The sequence below is a fragment of the Aotus nancymaae genome, unplaced genomic scaffold (genome assembly GCF_030222135.1).
Source record: "Aotus nancymaae isolate 86718 unplaced genomic scaffold, 86718_ANA_hifiasm-v0.15.2.pri h1tg000033l, whole genome shotgun sequence".
Classification (NCBI taxonomy): domain Eukaryota; kingdom Metazoa; phylum Chordata; class Mammalia; order Primates; family Aotidae; genus Aotus; species Aotus nancymaae.
The window spans coordinates 59,497,246-59,513,991 of NW_026988447.1; the positions used below are offsets into that span (position 1 = coordinate 59,497,246).

The 16,746-nt window shown below is 37.3% G+C and overlaps 1 protein-coding gene and 1 pseudogene across 2 annotated transcripts in view; both read right to left on the bottom strand.

Moving 5' to 3' along the window:
* Positions 1–16,746, bottom strand: part of GSTCD (glutathione S-transferase C-terminal domain containing) — a 135,901-nt gene that overhangs the window by 67,588 nt on the left and 51,567 nt on the right. The window lies entirely within an intron of this gene.
* Positions 5,653–7,158, bottom strand: LOC105706227 (L-lactate dehydrogenase A chain-like; annotated as a pseudogene).

Below are 16,746 nucleotides of genomic sequence, written 5' to 3' on the forward strand. Positions count from 1 at the left end.
ACTACTTAGGATGCTGAGGGGTAGGATCCCTTTAGCTCAGAAGTTTGAGGCTGCAGTGAGATATAACTGTGCCACTGCACTCCAGCCTGGAAACAGAGCAAGATCCTGTCTCAAAAACTAAAAAGAAAGGAAAAATTAAGTTTAGTAAGTTCAAAGAGAAACAAAATATCATGATGAAATAAAATATCAGATAATGCTAACATTTATATTCCACTGTTTATGCCTCAACAAAAATATCAAAGTGCTAGGTGAGAGGAGAAAGTAAAGCTAGGCACTATGCAAGTTATTTTACACATTATTTTACTGAAGGATGTGAGGTAAATATTGTGACTCTCCAAGCTAAGAAATTTAAGGCTTGGAAAGGTTAGCTAATTTGCCTGAGATTAAGTAACTAGGATACAGCTTTAAATTCAGGCCTGCTTGAAAACTTGGGTTTTGCTTATATGCCTCTTTACTGCCTCTCCGGAATTTTTCTACCAATGCTTTAGCAACATAATATCTTGACTTTTCAAATAAAGCAGGAAGAAAATAATTCCAGAAGTAAGTGAAAATTTCTGAAATAAGTTATAGGGATATAGTATACATTATATGTTCAGACTCTGCTAAATTAATTGATATTTGACTATTCAAGCAATTCATAAATCAAATATAAATTATAAATTAATACTTCTATTATAAAAGAATCATTCAACATCAATTAAATGTGGGAATCACTAACAAACTAATCTCTAAAAGTTAATAAAAAAAAAGATGGAAGGTGACAATAGCACAGCATTTTCCCCTTTAGTGTCTATAATATCTTCTGCAGTGAAAGATATGCTCATAACGACACACTCAAATATTTCATGCATTCATTCTCTGTTCAGTCAGTTCTTACATGGCTCAGATTCTTATTATCAGCTGGGGAACAGGATATAGTAAAATTTCCTATAAGCTTTATTCTAGCAATCTGGTTGCTAGCCAGATACAGTAGCATATACACTAACTTAGCCAGGAAACATTTTCCAGAGCATTATAAACAGAGGCCTTAGGGGAAACCAATGAGCCAATGAACAGGGCAGGTGAATATTGTGAGACTGCTCTTCCCTAGCCTGAAAGCTCAGTTCAAATTCCCTGTAGTGCCCATCAATTTCACAGTTTATCATTTGTGATGCAGGCTGCTGTTAATAAGTCATGGAGAATGGATGTGGTGAGGATACCATCTTTGATGCACTCCTGGGTCTATCCATCATGGGAAATGGCAGAAACACATTTTGTGTTGCTGTTGTTAAGCAAGGTTGATTATTCATTATTATTAACATGTATTTGTTGGCAAGGCACAATATGGAACATGTAATTAGATTCAACATATGCACTGCAGGATTTGTAATCAGGCAGCAGTTTTTTCTCTCGAGGGGAAAATAAGTAAGAAAGATGAGACTTAAAATCTGAGTATTATGTATCTTTCTATATAAAAGAGCACTGCTGATTTAAAATGAATTCCGACAATAAAAAATTCCTTCTCTCAAATATCTGAAAAGCTAACTAATTCTAAGTGAGCATTAATAGGCAATGTCTGAATCTTTTCCCTGTTAGTGGCCTCAGATTTGGGTGGCAAAATTTGACAAAAGTAAATCTGTCAAACCAATTACTTAGTTCAAGCTCTTTATTTATAACTGTCAAAAACATTATTGCTACAATGCTCCATTTCATATCAAACCCATGTTACTATTTACTACCATAGATAACTAAATTTCTTACTAAAGAGTGTCTTTCTGGCCGGGCGTGGTGGCTCACGCCTGTAATCCCAGCACTTTGGGAGGCCAAAGTGGGCAGATCACAAGGTCAAGAGATCAAGACCATCCTGGTCACCATGGTGAAACTCCGTCTCTACTAAAAAAAAATACAAAAATTAGCTGGGAATGTAGCACGGCCTTGGTAGTCCCAGCTACTCAAGAAGCTGAGGCAGGAGAATTGCTTGAACCCAGGAGGCGGAGGTTGCAATGAGCCAAGATCTCAGTGCCACTGCACTCCCGCCTGGCGAGACTCTGTCTCAAAAAAAAAAAAAAGAATGTCTTTCTATATTTACCTTCATTTAACAATAAACATACTTGACAAACCAATAATTTGATAGAGAATCTTGCAGGGAAAGTGTTATTTCATACTTAATATTTTACTGATTGGCTAAAAAATGAAAAATGTTAAAAATAAAAGAATTGAGAAATATGTTTGCAAACATTTAAAAAAATTATAAAACTGTTTCTTTTCCAAATTTCCAAAATTTATGTTTTACAAATGTTGTCCTCCTGACATGATGCACTGATAAAGAAAAATCACTTCTATGCTATTCCTGCTCCAAGTACATCTGATTCTAATAATCAGAAAACACCAGACAAATCTAAGTTGAGGGACATTCCACAAAATAACTGGTCTGTGTTCTTCAACAATGTTAAGGTCAAGAAAGACAAAGCAAGACTGAGGAAGTGTTCCAGATTAAAAGAGAACGAGAGATGTGACAACTACATGCAAAACATAAATATGGAATTTTTCTGTTCCTATAAAGGACATTATTGGGACAAATGGCAAAATCTAAATAAGGCCTGTGGAATAGAAAATAATATTGCATCAATCTTAACTTGTTAATTTGATAATTGTTTTTTGGTTATTTAAGAAAATGTTTTTATTTTTTCTTAAGAACCTCACTCTGACATATTCAGGAGTAAATGATGGGTGTCATGTCTGTAACTATCCCACATAGTTCAGAGAAAGAATGAGTATGTGTGGGTGACAAAGGGACAGAAATAAGGTAAAGATGTCAAAATGTCAACATTGAGGAATCTAGATAAAAGGTATATTAGAGGCCAGGCGCCGTGGCTCTCACCTGTAATCCCAGCACTTTGGGAGGCTGAGGTGGGTGGACCACAAGGTCAGGAGTTGAAGATCAGCCTGGCCAAGATGGTGAAACCCTGTTTCTAGTAAAACTACAAAAATTAGCCAGTTGCGGTGGTAGGTTCCTGTAATCCCAGCTACTTGGGAGGCTGAGACAGGAGAATCACTTGAACCCAGGTGGCAGAGGTTGCAGTGAGCCGAGATCATGCCACTTCACTCCAACCTGGGAGACAGAATGAGACTCAGTCTCAAAAAAAAAAAGGTATATTAGAATCGTTGTACTGTTATTGTAACTTTCATACGTCTGGAAAGGATATTAAAATAAAAAGTTAAAAAGAGTATGACAGAAAAAAATCTTAGTTACACTGTTATGGAACATACTATAACTCAAGACATGCTTAATTAAAATAAAGTGACCTTGAATTTCACATAATATATATCCCTTGATTGTTTTCACATACCAAGCAATTGCAGCTGTTGTAAGCTGTTACTTATATAGACGTCTCTCAAATTTAGCTATACCAGTGGGAAACAATGGCATGATAATCCTTAACATCTGACAATTTAAAGCCATTTGCAAAATATTGTCTCACTAATTCAAACAAACGGGTAGAATAATATATAGCTGAAATAAACAATATTTAAAATAAATGTTTTGTTACTTTTAAACAAGTACTGCAAACAAAAATATTAAAGAAATGTTGTCATACAGAACTCCTTCAAGCTACTGTGAAAGACACATATGTACTATAGGTACGAGTGAGATTTTGTTATTTAACATGTAGTCTATACATGGGTTGTTAAAACACCGGCTAATATTTACTGTATTCTTACTATGCCAATACTTTAAATGCATTTATAAAACAAACCAACCCATCAAGAATAAAGAGCTTGAACTAGGGTTTTTTTTATTAATGTAAAGCTTAGCTAACACTTCTCTCTGAAATTGCATGTCATTGGCTTCCAATGTTTTTTTGTTGCTCATTTCTGTCAAATCATAACTCAGATGTAAAAGTTCAAATGCCAACTCCAATAAAATCTTCCTTAATTCAATAATCAGAACTAAACATTCCCTTTTCTGAATTCCTACAAGCCTTTATTCAACAACATTCATTAAAGTTCTCCTAAATATATGTATTAAACACTTGCTACATCCAAAACATTGAGTGATTTCTAAGAGTTCACAGGGTAAAAGGGATTGTTAATATAATTAAAATTATATAATAAAACAATGGTGTTATTAAAAATGCCTTGAATTTATTGGACACTTACCAACGTGACAAGCATGGTACTAAGTATGTTACAAACATTGTTTTCTTTAACTCTTACTGTTACCCTATACAGAAGTCATTATTAACATCCCCATTTTGCAGATGAGAAAACCAAGACTTAGAGAAAGCGAGTAACTTGTGTAAGCAGGCATAACTGGTAAATGACAGAGTCTGGTCTATTTGACTCAAAAGTTTATGTTTTTAAACTACTTCCTGCCTGCAAAAGGTAGCAGTCTCATGGAGGGGAAAATGTGAACCTAAGTAAATGACAGTTCAAGGTTAAAACGTAATGTTCAATAAAAAGAGAAGGAAGACGTTGAAAAAGGAAGACTTGCTATCTAATATCTAAGCTGTATACTGAAAGATAAATAAACATGTGATAAAGGGAGGAAAGTCATTCCAGATTGGCAATGACAAAGAGGTTTTGGGAATTCTGAGAATGTATTATGCCTGGAGGATCCACATTCTATATAAGGAAATTAATATCAGAAAGATAAGCATACATACATGATATATATGTGTATATATATGTATATACATATACACATATATATATCAGCTACGAAGATTAAATACAATATTATAAAATTTTAATTTCCCTACTAGTGTGATATGCATAAATACTGAATCAATTCACTATCCTTAGCTGCCAAAATGTACCAGACATAAAAATGTATCAACAAATTTTTGTTCAGTAAGTAGAATTTATTTAGTCAGCTTTTGATAAATGGTAACTAACAAAACACCCATTGCATTCAGAAAGCTATTAATATTTTATTATTTTCCATTCCAGAACAGATGCTCAACATGATTAGGGTTCTGTATTATGAAGAATAATCCGGGGAACCATCATAGATTGAGTTGGAGGGGTACAGAATGGAAATGGGTGGGCAATTATAAAGTAATGAGACTCCCCAAAGTATACTGCAGCATAGTAGAGACAGATAGCCCCACAAAGCTTATTCAACACAGTTTCCTTATCCTGGAGATGAGGAAATCAAGACAAGATAAGTTGAAATCTTTTTTTTTTCATTGTTCAAGGTTTATTGGGCGTTTTAGTTGGTATAACACTTGGATAGTTGGCTGCATTGTTTATATGTAGATCTTTTTACATTATAGGATAATGTACACTACTCACATCTATATCATTCACAAAATAAGATCCTTTGGAACAATTATGCACAAGATATGCAATATTGGATCTATACACTGAATGCCAGGATGTGACTTATTGGGAAAAAATGTTGGACTAGACATGTTCGGTGAAGGAGCCAGGAAGTTACATAACACAGGATAAACATCCGTCTGGCTCAAGGGGCAACTGCAGCGTGTGCAGCATTGGCAGTGGTGCCTCAGAGGTGGCAGAACTATTTCACACTAACCAGTTTAGGACTACACAAGGTTACCACCATCCAGCATCAGGATATAGCTGTAGGACTTTATAAAACATTCCTATTTCTAACTTCTGGAATTGATGTTTTTCCCAATCCATCTGAAAATATTACTGCTTTAATCACAGATCAGATAAAAAGGACAATATGCACAACCTCTAACTAAAATCCTGTTGTAGCCTAGACAGTGAAATGGTATGACATCAGAAGACTTTAAAAAAAGTGCAGCTCTTTTTGGATCCTCCAAAGAGTATCGGCACTCTTCTTCAAACTGGCCTCTTCCTCAGGAGTCAGTCACCTTCAAAACGTCTGAGATTCCATTCTGTCCCAAAGTGCAAGGAACATTAAGGAAGACATCATCCTTTATTCCATAGAGACCCTTAATCACGGTGGAAATTGGGTGCACCCACCTAAGATTCTTCATTATAATCTCTGCCAAATCTGCCACAGACAGTTCAATGGCCCAGGATGTGTAACCTTTGAGTTTGATCACCTTGTAAGAACTCTCAACCACCTGCTTGTGAACCTCTTTCCACTGTTCCTTATCAGTCTCTAAATATTGGTGCAGAGTCTTCAGGGAGACACCAGCAACCAACATTCACTCCACTCCATACAGGCACACTGGAATCTCCATGTTCCCCAAGGACACACCCATGACAGCTTAATGGGTGAACTCCCAGCCTTTCCCCATCAGGTAACGGAATCGGGCTGAATCCAGATTGCAACCACTTCCAAGAGCACGGTTTTTGGGAAAGCCACTTATCTTCCAAGCCACATAGGTCAAGATATCTACTGGATTTGAAACAATAAGCCACTTGCAGTTCAGACTGTATTTTATGACATTAGGAATGATGAATTTAAAGATGTTCACGTTACGCTGGACCAAATTAAGATGGCGTTCTCTCTCTTTCTGATGTGCTCCAGCCATGATAACGACCAGCTTGGAGTTTGCAGTTACATTATAGTCTTTGCCAGAGACAATCTTTGATGTTCTAAGGAAAAGGCTGCCATGTTGGAGATCCATCATCTCTCCCTTCAATTTGTCTTCCATGACATCAACAAGAGCAACTTTATCTGCCAAGTCCTTCATTAAGATACTGATGGCACAGGCCATACCAACAGCACCAACCCCAACAACTGTAATATTATTCTGGGGGTCTGTTCTTCCTTCAGAAAATTATGAATCAGCTGATCCTTGAGAGTTGCCACTTTGGACTTGGAACCAAAATGAACCAGGAATGCACGTTGGGAGGGCGTCGGGGGCTCACGGCAGTGAGATCCGGACTTAGTGGCAGCTACTCCAGCACCTGAAGTTAAAATCTTTAAGAATATAAGGAGCATCAGGCTGGCAAGATGGCTGAATAGGAACAACTCGGGTCTGCAGCACTCAGTGAGATCAATGCAGAAGGCGGGTTATTTCTGCATTTCCAAATGAGGTGCTCGGGTCATATCCCTGGGACTGGTTAGACAGTGGGTGCAGCCCACAGAGGGTAAGCAGAAGTAGGGTGGGGCATTGCCTCACCTAGGAAGCATAAGAGGTTTGGAACTCCCTCCCTTAGCCAAGGGAAGCCATGAGGGACTGTGCTGTAGGAAAGGTGCACTCTGGTCTAGATACTATGCTTTTCCCACAGTTTTTGCAACCCGCAGACCAAGAGATTCCCACAGGTGCCGACACCACCAGGGCCCTGGGTTTCAAGCACAAAACAGGGTAGCCCTTTGGGCAGTCACAGCTAACTGAGCTAGCTGCAGTTTTTTTCATGCCCGAGTGATCCCCATAATGCCAGTGAGACAGAACTGTTCACTCCCCTGGAAAGGAGGCTGAAACCAGGGAGCCAAGTGGTCTAGCTCAGTGGATCCCACACCCAACAGAGTCCAGCAAGCTAAGATCCACTGGCTTGAAATTCTCGCTGCCAGCACAGCAGCCTGAGCTCACCTGGGACACTCAAGCTTGGTGGGGGAAGGGCGTCGCCATTACTGAGGCTTGAGTAGGCAGTTTTCCCCTCACAGTGTAAACAAAGCCACCAGCAAGTTTGAACTGGATGGAGCCCACCAAAGTGCAGCTAACCCACTGTAGTCAGACTGCCTCTCTAGACTTCTCCTCTCTGGGCAGGGCATCTCTGAAAGAAAGGAAGAATCCCCAGTTAAGGGCTTATAAATAAAACTTCCATCTCCCTGGGACAGAACACCTGGGGGAAGGAGCGGCTGTGGGCACAGTTTCAGCAGACTTAAACGTTCCTGCCTGCCAGCTCTGCAGAGAGCAGTTCCCATCACAGGACTCAAGTTCTGATAAGGGACAGACTGCCTCCTCAAGTGGATCCCTGATCCCCATGCCTCCTGACTGGGAGACACCTCCCAACAGGGGTCAACAGACACGTCATATAAGAGAGCTCTGGCTGGCATGTGGCCTGACTGTTAGAAGGAAAACTGACAAACAGAAAAAAACAGCATCAACATCAACAAAAAGGATGTCCACACAGAAACCCCATCCAAAAATCACCAACATCAAAGACCAAAGGTAGATAAATCCACAAAGATGAGGAAAAACCAATGCAAAAAGGCTGAAAATTCCAAAACCCAGAGCGCCTCTTCTCCTCCAAAGGATCACAGTTCCTCTCCAGCAAGGGAACAAAAGTGTTCAGAGAAGGAGTTTGACAAATTGACAGAAGTAGTCTTCAAAATGTGGGTAATAACAAACTCCTCTGACCTAAGGGACCATGTTCTAACCCTAGCTAAGAACCTCAAAAAAGGTTAGAGGAATTGCTAACTAGAATAACAAGTTTAGAGAAAGCCATAAATGACCTGATGGAGCTGAAAAACACAGCACAAGAACTTTGTGAAGCATATAAAAGTATCAATGGCCAAATGGATCAAGTGGAAGAAAGGATATCAGAGACTAAAGATTGACCTAATGAAATAAAGTGTGAAGACAAGATTAGAGAAGAATGAAAAGGAATGAACAAAGTCCCAAAGAAATATGGGACTATCTAAAAAGACCAAACCTATGTGTGATTAGTGTACCTGAAAGTGATGGAGAAAATGAAACCAAGATGGAAAACACTTTTCAGGAAATTATCCAGGAAAAGTTTCCCAACCTAGCGAGGCAGGCCAACATTCAAGTCCAGGAAATACAGAGAACACCACAAAGATATTTCTCAAGAAGAGTAACCCCTAGGCATATAATTGTCACATTCACCAGGGTTGAAATGAAGGAAAAAATGCTAAGGGCAGCCAGAGAGAAAGGTCAGGTTACTCACAAAGGGAAGCCCATCAGACTCATAGCGGATCTCTCAGCAGAAACCCTACAAGCCAGAAGAAAGTGGGGGCATATATTCAACATCCTTAAAGAAAAGAACTTTCAACCTAGAATTTCATGTCAAGCCAAACTAAGCTTTATAAGCAAAGGAGAAATAAAATCCTTTACAAACAAGCAATTGCTGAGAGATTTTCTAACCACCAGGCCTGCCTTACGAGAGCTCCTGAAGGAAGCACTAAATATAGAAAGGAAAACCAGTACCAACCACTGCAAAAAACATACCAAATTGGAAAGACCACTGACACTATGAAAAAAATTGCATCAACTCACAGGCAAAATACCAGCTAGCATCACAATAACAGGATCAAATTCATATATAACAATATTAACTGTAAATGTAAATGGGCTAAATGCCCCAATTAAAAGACACAGACTGGCAAATTGGATAAAGAGTCAAGACCCATAGGTGTGCTGTATTCAGGAAACCCATCTCATATGCAAAGACACACATAGGCTGTGTGTCTTTGCCTGAGATGTCTTTGCCTAAAAAATAAAGGGATGAAGGAATATTTACCAAGAAAATGGAAAGCAAAAAAAAGCAGGGATTGCAATCCTAGTCTCTGATAAAACAGAGTTTAAACCAACTGAGATCAAAAAAGACAAAGCAGGGCATTAAATAATGGTAAAGGGATCAAGGCAACAAGAAGAGCTAACTATCCTAAATATATATGCACCCAATACAGGAGCACCCAGATTCATAAAGCAAGTTCTTAGAGATCTACAAAGAGATGTAGACTCCCACACAATAACAGTGGGAGACTTTAACACCCCACTGTCAATATTAGCCAGATCAACAAGACAGAAAATTAACAAGGATATTCAGGACTTGAATTCAGCTCTGGACCAAGCAAATGTAGTAAACAGCTACAGAACTCTCCACCCCAAATCAACAGAATATACATTCTTCTCAGCACTACATAGCACTTATGCTAAAGTCAACCATGTAATTGAAAGGAAAACACTCCTCAGCAAATGCAAAAGAAAGGAAATCATAACAAACAGTCTGTAGGACCACAGTGCAATCAAATTAGAACTCAGGATCAAGAAACTCACTCAAAACCACACAACTACATGGAAAGTGAACAACCTGTTCCTGAATGACTACTAGATAAAAAACGAAATTATGGCAGAAATAAATTAGTTCTTTGAAACCAATGAACACAAAGATACAGTGTACCAGAATCTCCGGGACTCAGCTAAAGCAGTGTTTAGAGGGAAATTTATAGCACTAAATGCCCACAAAACAGGAAAGAAAACAGGAAAGACTGAAAACCGACACCCTAACATCACAATGAAAAGAAGTAGAGAAGCAGGAGCAAACAAACTTAAAAGCTAGCAGAAGACAAGAAATAACTAATATTAGACCAGAACTGTAGGAGATAGAGACACAAAAAACCGTTCAAAAAGAAAAAAAAAAAAAAAAAATCAATGAATCCAGGAGCTGTTTTTTTGAAAAGACCAACAAAATCGATAGACCATTAGCCAGACTAATAAAGAAAAGAAAGAAGAATCAAATAGATGCAATAAAAAATGATAAACGGGATATCACCACTGATCCCACAGAAATACAAACTACCATCAAGGAATACTATAAACACCTCTATGCAAATAAACTGGAAAATCCAGAAGAAATGGCTAAATTCCTGGACACATATGCCATCTCAAGACTAAACCAGGAAGAAGTTAAATTCCTGAATAGACCAATAACAAGTTCTGAAATTGAGGCAGTAATTAATAGCCTACCAATCAAAGAAAGTCCAGGATCAGATAGATTCACAGTCTAATTCTCCCAGAGGTACCAAAAGCAGCTGGTACCATTTCTTCTGAAACTATTCCAAACAACAGAAAAAAAGGGACTCCTCTCTAACTCATTTTATGTGGCCAGAATCATCCTGAAACCAAAACCTGGCAGAGACACAACAAAAAAAGAAAATTTCAGCCCAATATCCCTGATGAACATCAATGTGAAAATCCTCAATAAAATACTGGCAAACCGAATCCGGCAGCACATCAAAAAACTTATCCACCATGATCAAGTCGGCTTCATCCCTGGGATGCAAGGCTGGTTCAACATATGCACATCAATAAATGTAATCCATCACATAAACAGAACCAATGACAAAAACCACATGATTATCTCAATAGATGCAGAAAAGGCCTTAGATAAAATTTAACACTCCTTCATGCTAAAAATTCTCAGTAAATTAGGTACTGATGCAATGTATCTCAAAATAATAAGAGCTATTTATGACAAACCCACAGCCAATATCATACTGAACAGGCAACAGCTGGAAGCATTCCCTTTGAAAACCAGCATAATACAAGGATGCCCTATCTCACCACTCCTATTCAACATAGTGTTAGAAGTTCTGGTCAGAGCAATCAAGCAAGAGAAAAAAATAAAGGATATTCAAATAGGAAGAGAGGAAGTCAAACTGTCTGTTGGCAGATGACATGATTGTATATTTAGAAAACCCCATCGTCTCAGCTCAAAATCTCCTTAAGCTGATAAGCAACTTCAGCAGAGTCTCAGGATACAAAATCAATGTGCAAAAATCACAAGCATTCCAATACACCAGTAATAGAAAGTCAAATCATGAGTGAACTCTCACTCACAATTGCTACAAACAGAATAAAATACCTAGGAATACAACTTACAAAGGAAGTGAAGGGCCACTTCAAGAACTACAAACCACTGCTCAAGGAAATGAGAGAGAAGACAAACAAACAGAAAAACATTTCACGCTCATGGATAGGAAGAATCAATATCATGAAAATGGCCATACAGCCTAAAGTAGTTTATAGATTCAATAGTATCCCCATCAAGCTACCACTGACTTTCTTCACAGAAGTAGAAACAACCAGTTTAAATTTCATATGGAACCAAAAAAGAGCCCATATAGCTATGACAATTCTAAGCAAAAAGAACAAAGCTGGAGGCATCATGCTACCTGACTTCAAACAATACAGATATACACACCAATGGAACAGAACAGAGGCCTCAGAAATAACACCACACATCTACAACCATCTGATCTTTGACAAACCTGTCAAAAAAAAGCAATGGGGAAAGGATTCCCTATTTAATAAATGGTGTTGGGAAAACTGGCTAGCCATATGCAGAAAATTGAAACTGGACGCCTTCCTTACACCTTATACAAAAATTAACCCAAGATGGATTAAAGGCTTAAACCTAAGACCTAAATCCATAAAAACCCTAGAAGAAAACCCAGGCAATACCTTTTAGCACATAGGTATGGGCAAAAACTGTATGACTAAAACACCAAAATCAGTGGCAACAAAAGCCAAAATTGACAAATGGGATCTAATTAAAAAGCTTCTGCACAGCAAAAGAAACTATCAGAATGAAGAGGCAACTTACAGAATGGGAGAAAATTTTTGCAATCTACTCATCTGACAAAGGGCTAATATACAGAATCTACAAGGAACTTAAACAAATTTACAAGAAAAAAACAAACAACCCCATCAAAAAGTGGGCAAAGGATATAAACAGACACTTCTCAAAAGAAGACATTTATGTGGCCAATAAACATATGAAAAAAAACTCATAATGACCAGAGGTCATTAGAGAAATGCAAATCAAAACCACAATGAGCTACCATCTCACACCATTTTAAATGGTGATCATTAAAAAATCTGGGGACAACAGATGATAGAGAGGATGTGGAGGAATAGGAATGCTTTCACACTGTTGGTGGGAGTGTAAATTAGTCCAACCATTGTGGAAGACAGTGTGGCAATTCCTCAAGGATCTAGAACCAGAAATACCATTTGACCCAGCAGTCCCATTACTGGATATATGCCCCAAAATTATAAATCATTCTACTATAAAGACTCATACACATGTATGTTTATTGGAGCACTGTTCAAAATAGCAAAGACTTGGAACCAACCCAAATGCCCATCAATGATAGACTAGATAAAGAAAATGTGGCACATATACATATGGAATACTATGCAGCCATAAAAAAGATGATTTCATGTCCTTTGCAGGGACATGGATGAAGCTGGAAACCATCATTCTCTGCAAACTAACACAGGAACAGAAAATCAAACACCACATGTTCTCACTCATAAGTGGGAGCTGAACAATGAGAACACATGGACACAGGGAAAGGAATATCACACACCAGGGCCTGTTGGTGGGTGGAGGGCTAGGGGAGGGATAGCATTAGTAGAAGTACCTAATATAGATGATGGGTTGATGTGTGTAGCAAACCACCGTATGTAACAAACCTCCATGTTCTACACATGTATTCTGGAACTTAAAGTTTAATAATAATAATAAAAAAAAGGAATTTTAAAAAGAGTATAAGGAGCAGACTTTTGTGTTAAGCAAGAAATTCTCAGAACGTTGCTATGTGGGGTAATGCTAAAACAGAGGATGCTCTGCATAAAGGTTAAGTAAAAGAAAAACATAAGAAATAAAACAGAATGAACAGCTATATACATGCTGAACTTCTAAGATATTTAATTCCGTTTGTCACTTTGAGGTTAAGTCAAAACAGACTTTTCAAGCAAGTTTTTTCTTCTGCCAATCTGTCAAACCACGTGAAAATACAGATGATGTGTATAAGCAAACACATAAAATCTGGGCCAGGTGTGGTGGCTCACATCTGTAATTTTAGCATTTTGGGAGGCTGAGGTGGGGAGGCTCATGCTCAGGAGTTGGGAGACCAACCTGCACAACATAATGAGATCTTGTCTCTATTCAATTTAAAAAAAAATTAATCAGGAATGGTGGCAAGCCTGTAGTCCACCTATCCAGGAGATTGAGGCTACAGTGAGCTATAATTGTGCCACTGCATTCCAGCCTGGGTGACAGAGTGAGGCTCTGTCTCAAAAATAAATAAAATAAAATCTGTATTCTGACTGTAAAGAAAATATATACAAAAAACATCAGGAGTAGAAAACATGGAACACCAAAAATCAAATAAATAAACAAATTAAATAATCTATTATAAACTATACCAGCCAGAGTAAGCTATTATTCCAAATTTTGCTTGCGAAACTGATATCAATTCTGGGGAATCTAGGAAGAGAAAACAGCAATCGCAAAGGTGCCGAGGCAAGAAATCATGAGACTTTCAAGAATCTGAAAAGAGAAACTGGAATAAAAACCTGAGGAGGACAGGAAAATAGTAGAATATGAGGCTTCAGTTGATCATAAACCACATCTTCCAGTTGTAGCTCCATAAAATGTGGTTACCTTGGATAAGTTAAGTTTATCCATGCTTTACCAGCTGCTTACTTTATCAGCAAACGGTCACTGCTTCATAAAGACTGCTCCTCTGCAGAGTTAACCTTATGGCTTTCTGTCCTCTTGGCCCAAAAGGCAAAGTTACGTGTGTGTGTGTGTGTGTGTGTGTGTGTGTGTGTCTTTCTGTCCTCTTGGTCCAAAAGGCAAAGTGACGTTTGTGTGTGTCTGTGTGTGTAGTATATTTTTAAAAAATAACTTCCAGGCCGGGCACAGTGGCTCACGCCTGTAATCCCAGCACTTTGGGAGGCCAAGGCAGGTGGATCACGAGGTCAGGAGATCGAGACCATCCTGGCTAACGTGGCGAAACCCTGTCTCTACTAAAAATACAAAAATCAGCCAGGTATGGTGGCATGTGCTTAGAGTCCCAGCTACTCGGGAGGCTGAGGCAGAATTGCTTGATCCCGGGAGGCAGAAGTTGCAGTGTGCTGAGCTCACGCCATTACACTCCAGCCTGGGCAACAGAGCAAGACTCCTCAAAAAAAAAAAAAAAAAAAGAACAATTTCCTATTTTCTCTAATTAAATAGAAAACATTGAAAATAAAATCTTGTTTAATAATATTTGTAAGTGGATTATTAATTAGTTGGTATAAATTTTTGCATGTTTTTACTAACTGCAAAACAATTTTCTCATTTAAATTAAAACATTTTAGAAAATAAATGTAGTCTCATACTTTGATTCTCTGTTTCATAGAATGGTTTATATGAGAATAATATAAGAATATAGTCTCTATTCTATAAAATAATGAATAGCTTATAGAATAGGAAAATCCATTTTATAAAATAGTGAATAGCTTATGTCACTGTTGAATAGCTTGTATCTCTTATTCTTATATTATTTTCATATAATCTATAAAAATCACGCTTTTATTTTTTGTTCCATACTTGTTTTATAGAATAGATTATATAAGAATAATACAAATCCTTAATAATTTTCTCAAGTGAAGAATAAATCATACATAACACCTTATGACAGCTAGCAGTAGGAAATAAGTCTTCAATTAACCACATTAACATTTAAGTAAAAATCAGCATATCTTAGCCAACTGTATATCTTTTGAATGCTAATTAAACAATGATTGTGAGTTTAACTTAAAGTGTGCAGTCTAACGCTTTCAAAGGAAGGAAATTAGAGCATTTAAGGGAGCTTAATTAAGCTTTTTATTGTTGCAAGCCTCAATATACAAAAGATGTTTTATTTTTCTTACAAAACTAAGATAGTCTCCTGTGCTAGTGAATATGTAAGAAAATAAAACAATAGGTCTGATTCTCTCTAAGGTCCTTTCAAATTCTAAAGGAAAATCTTTACATCTAGAGACTACTAAGAGTTAATTTTCAAAACAACAAAGCAGTAACTCATACTATGCATAAAAACACACAGACACAGATTTAAGAATATAAAAATTATTATATTTCTTCTCAAAACATTTTTATTTGTGAAACGAAATGTTTTTAAGTTTTAAAACAAAAGGCAAAAAACTAGGATTCAATCATTTTCTCAAGATGACACTTCAAGAAATTAAGTGCTTGTTTTTTGAAAGACTGACCCTCCCCAATCCCTGAACTCCAGTTCTAAGGGCACAGAGAAGAAAAAGACAAAGGAAGCTATTATTGTGATTTTTAAGGGAACCAGTCAGGCTGGTTTAGGAAATGGACTTTAGGGATCTTTCAATACAGTTCATTCTTGTCCACCACCCAGGCTACATGGCTGAAAGAGAGACACAGCCTTATAGTTTTTGTTTTTTTCAATATGAGAGTCCATGTTAAACTGTTTTCTGTCTTTTTAGATCCACAGTCTTAGCAAACTTGCTAGAAGAATATGCAAAAATGTAAATAAACGATTTATGAAAGAAAAAAATGCCACTAGTCAATAAATTTGTGAAAATTATAATGAATATCCTAATAATCAAAGAACTAACCATTGAAACCCAGTTACTATAACTCACGAACTAAATGAGGCAACAAGATTTTCTTAATGGCATGTTTCTAATGTAGATAAAAGTCAGTAAAATTGGTTCTATCTGTTTAAATTAAGTTTAACCTTAAGCTGACTCCTTATGTATTTTAAGTTTGACCTAAAGTTTTCTCTATACATAGTGAACTGTAACCTAACTGGATGTATAAGTAGACTGTAACTTACTCATAACAAGTAGCCAAGTCTCAGCCAATCACTGCATCTGAGTTTCAGCCAATCACAGGCGGCCAACTGTTCAAACCCTATTCAAATAAAGCAAACATTCAGCTGTAAGCAAGCCCCCTGTTTCTGTTCCTCACTTCCACCTTCTTTTTTCTGTCCATCCATAAGCTTCACTGGCCATGTGGCAGCCAGGTATCGCTCTGAACGTATTCTGTACCCAATGCATGAATCACTCTTTGCTCAATTAAATTCTGGTAATTCAATTTGTCCAAAGCGTTCCTTCTAACTTATCATACTTATATACTGGAACATTGGAACAATGCTATAGAAAAGCAATCTGGTAAAAAAAAAAAAAAAAAAAAGAGTCAAAAATCTATTCATGCTTTGTGACAGACACTAATCTATCTTGTGAGTATACAGCTTTTAAAATAATAAAACAGTCAAGGAGAAAGTATATATAGTCATTTCAGAGTAATTTATAACAGCAA